Below are 4,632 nucleotides of genomic sequence, written 5' to 3' on the forward strand. Positions count from 1 at the left end.
GAGCTGGGAATGAAACTCTGGTCCTCTACAAGAGCCACAGCAACTCAATCGCTGGACCTTTTCTCCAGCCTCTGAGAAGCTGTTTCTTAAAAAGAGCAGCGCAGCCTCCCTGCCACTCTAAGCAATTCTAATGAGATTAGTAAAATTCCAGAGGCTTAGGCCACTTATGCCAGTCCAGGAAAACCAGTGGGTCCTCCCTTCTACGTTGCTCCATGCAGCCAGAGTGACGACTGACTGTGTTCCCGGAGTTCAGCACGGTGGGGTTCTCAGGAGCAACAAGCTTTCTGGACCCTCTAGCCTCTGCTTTCTCTTTGGGAACATGGTCCCTCCATGGATAGTGAAATGTCTTGCAGGCAGAATTAGGCATTTCTGGGTTTTCTGGCCATGTGACCATCTAGCCTCCCAGCCTCTTAGCCACAGCTCCCATGGGATCCCCAGCTCTCATGAGGAAGGCTGGCATGCTATGCTGCTCTCTTGCTCAGAGGGCAAGGACTCTGTAGACAGGCAGCAGTGCAGAGGGGCTTGGCAGAGAGTAGCTACAGGAGCCAGGCAACTGCCCTGCCTCACCTTCACAAGAAGTAGAAAGTTGTTTACAGGAAATCCCTCAGCCTCATACTTAACGACATCCAAAGTCTTGGTTAACCACTTGGTCTGATAGGCTATAGTGAGAATTGGTGTCTAGGCTCAGGCACCCTGCCACCAGGCCGATAACCTTTGCCCACTACATAATTGCTCAGTGTTCAGACACCTAGTGCCCCCGAAAGGGAACCCTTTTTCAACTCTGACAGCCAGATAAAGGCCAGTGTCCTGATACTCCCAGGGAGCACCCTGTCATGGCTTGTGGGGTCTCCACTCCCTACCACATCTTGATAATGAGCCACATCTAGATCAAAAGAATCAGGGCCACCCAGGTTTATACCTGTAAACACTCATCCCCAAAGGTATCATAAAAGACCTCAAAGGTGCAGTGAAGTCCGGAACCTCCGTGGCACCCAGCAGATGCTCCCCTGCCCACCCCACCCCACCCGTACACAAAAATAGCTTCACCCCAGCTAAGCACAGCATCTCTGGTTTCTAGATAACTTTGGCTTCCAGGACGGATGCTCTGGGCAAGAACCCTGTCAATCATGAACCCTGCCTGGCCTGGCCTGGTAGGGAAGGCTGACCAGGTATGCACGCCTCCAGCCTGAGGAGACTAGACAAGTATGGTCGCCTCACCAGCCTTCACTCAGCAAGACAAGTGGCAGCCAGGAATAGCCCCGGGCATTTAGCTGCTCTCCCCAGAGAGCCTCCCTTCACCAGTCTGGTTTAAAATATCACCTGATAAACTACAAACCAAAGCCAGAACTGGGGTGGAGATAATCCTGTCTCTGCATTCCCAGCCGTCATGTCTGGAGACCAAGAGGACAGGGCTGTGCCCAGACAGCAAATGGGTTGACTTTTGGCAGGACCCAGAGTGATCAGTTTGTTTCTCTGGACACAGCCCAGAAGCAGAGCACATACATGCACACACCTGTTCCTTGTGTGTACAGTGGCACACACCTATTGTCTCAGCACTCAGGACTAAGGCAGGAGGATTGCTTTAAGTTCAAGGCCAGTCTGTGATGCATTTGGGATCCTAGGCCAATCTGGAGTGAGACCCCAAGGGACAGAAGTTCCCAGTGTAAAAGGTTTGTGAGCCTGTAAGCATCATGCCCAACCTTCCCTGGCATGCTGAGTGAAGGGGCAGTTGAGAGGCTCAGGTTGCCTCAGGGAGGCAGAGGGCAGCTCCAAGGCCTTCTGAAGCCTCCCAGCCCAGTGACTTTGCTAGGGCCATTTTCTTCCCATGAGAAAGGGGAAAGGCTCTTGTGATCCACAGACAGGAAGGGGTGGGCGCTGGGGCCATGCAAGGCTGCAGGGCTGTGTGGCTTCCCTGTGGCTGTTGTGTAATGACTTGGTAAACTGTGTGTGTGTGTGTGTGTGTGTGTGTGTGTGTGTGTGTGTGTGTGTGTGTGTGTGTGTGTGTGTGTGTGTGTGTGTGTGTGTGTGTGTGTGTGTGTGTGTGTGTGTGTGTGTGTGTGTGTGTGTGTGTGTGTGTGTGTGTGTGTGTGTGTGTGTGTGTGTGTGTGTGTGTGTGTGTGTGTGTGTGTGTGTGTGTGTGTGTGTGTGTGTGTGTGTGTGTGTGTGTGTGTGTGTGTGTGTGTGTGTGGTGTGTGTGTGTGTGTGTGTGTGTGTGTGTGTGTGTGTGTGTGTGTGTGCCCTCGATCACACACACATGGAAGCCAATGGTCAACCTCAGGTGTGGTGTGGTTCCTCAGGAGCCATCCACCTTGACTTTTGTTGTTTTCACGTAGGTCCTTATTCTCACACGGCAAGCACACTGCCAACTCTCTCTCCACCATCCCTTAATGGGCACTTTGGGGGTAGTGTGTGTGCTGTGGCCTATTGCCACCTCAAGGGCCTAGACCCCAACCAGATGGGAGCCAATGTCTGTGGAGGACCCAGTGGGCACTGAGAATGGCTAGGGAACACAAAGCCACAGGAAACACTCCAGCTTCTAGAAATGTCTTCAGGCCTGAGAGTTCCACTGCAGCCCCCAGCAACAGTTGTGCCGCTGGGACCCGGGGCTGCATTTCCTTTGTGGCCTCATGGCTGATCCTATGATGAGTTTCTGGCTCTTCTGGGACAGCACCAGAGCTCAGCAGAGGAACAGCTGTCACAGCAGCAGGCAGAGGGCCACTAAGCACCTGCTTCCTGGAAATTCTCAGTGGTGGGCTTGCCCATTCCAGACTCTTGGCTCCAGGCCTGGGACACTGGAGGGGACCCTGCCCCCACTTGTCTGGGTCTGACATCTCTCTCAGCCTAGCCTGGACTTGTGAATTTAACTCACCATCAGCTAGAGCAGGTAGAGGGCTTTCACTGAGCTATTAGATGCCCACTTGGAAGCCACTTGACTCCTGCACCTTCCGCTCCCAGACCCCACTGTCCTGCTGCAGCAAAGCTGGCTTCCTAAGCAACTTGGTTTTGGCCTGTGTGATCTGATGGGACTTCTCTTGTGATGTATGCACACATGCACACACACACACACACACACACACACACACACACACACACACACACACACACAAAACCACAAAACCCACGGTCCTTGCACATAATACTCAGGAGCTGATTCCACGATCAAAGCCAAACCCTGACACAGGCACCGCCCATGAGCGACCTGGGTGGAGAGTGCCAGAGAACCCACGATGCAACTTCCTGCTTTAGTGTCTCAGCCTCAAGGGCAGATAGGGCACACCAACATACTGGCAATGTAAAGAACCCAGAGAAGCCATGCCTAAGGCCCAGATGGGTGAAGGGGGGCTTCCTGTACCTCGTAGCACTACAGAGGCCACACCCACTCCGAGGAGCCTGCCAGTGAAGAAAGTCCCTTTTGGAACCTGCTTTTCTACGGCACAGCTTCTGGGAAGCAAGGTGGGAGAAAGGTGTTTTCTGCCTAAGGACCCTGGATGGAGGGTGTGCCACAAGCTCAGAACTTCCTTAATAACTGACAACTACTGCTCTGGCTGAATGTGCAGTGGTCTGTGACTCAGGCCAGGAGTTGAGTCTTGGCTCTGCCTCTTCTAAGACATGAGGTCTGCCAGTTCACATCCCTCCCATACACACACACACACACACTCCCTGCTTCCTTATCCATAAGATGGGAAAGCCCCAGGACCATCTTGTTGGGTTCACTCTGGCATCAGAGCCCAACTGGCTCATTCACACTGGCTGGTAGGCAGTGCCCAAGAGCCCCTTTCCACTAGGGTTTCATTCAAGTGTGCGCAAATGACCTTGCACCAGGAGTCCATTGTCAGGACACAGAGTCACTCACTCCAGAAGCCTTGGGTCACCAAACTTTCCATACAAATGTTCCAATGGGGAGGCAGCTTCCTCCTGGTATACCAGACCCACTGGTCTCTTCACTAGCTAGCGAAGGGATGGGCACATAGTCGTGTGACCAGCCTTGTCCTGTATGTTTCTACATAGGGAGATGGCAGATTCATGAGTGACTCAAATAAGGACCTGACCTAAACACTTGTCACCCTTGATATACAGTTCTACTTATTCTTAAAAAAAAAAATTAAGTTGGAGGGCTAGGTGTGGTGGTCCACACCTTTAATCTCAGCTCTCAGGAGACAGAGGCAGAGGCAGGGGGATTGTTATGACTTTCAGACCAGTTTGGATTAGTGGTAGCCATTTCCAGTCCAATCAGGGATATATAATGATACCCTATATAAAAATAAATAAATAAATATATAAAGCTGGGACTAGGGAGAGGGCTCTGTTGCCTGCACAAGCCGAAGGACTAGAGGGTGATTCCTAGAACCCATGTAAAAGCCACACACAATGGTGTAAGCCTGTGACCCCAGCACTGGGGTCACTAAGGCCTGCTTGGGCAACCAATCCAACCTACTGGTGAGTTCCAGGTTCACCAAGACTGTCTCAAAAATAAGGTAGAGAGCCCCCAGAAGACATTGATCTCTGGTCTCCACACAGAAACATGTGCACATACATGAGTGCATATGTGCACATACACACACTCACACTCACACACACACACACACACACACACACACACAGAGAGAGAGAGAGAGAGAGAGAGAGAGAGAG

Source organism: Cricetulus griseus, chromosome 6 (genome assembly GCF_003668045.3).
Source record: "Cricetulus griseus strain 17A/GY chromosome 6, alternate assembly CriGri-PICRH-1.0, whole genome shotgun sequence".
NCBI lineage: Eukaryota > Metazoa > Chordata > Mammalia > Rodentia > Cricetidae > Cricetulus > Cricetulus griseus.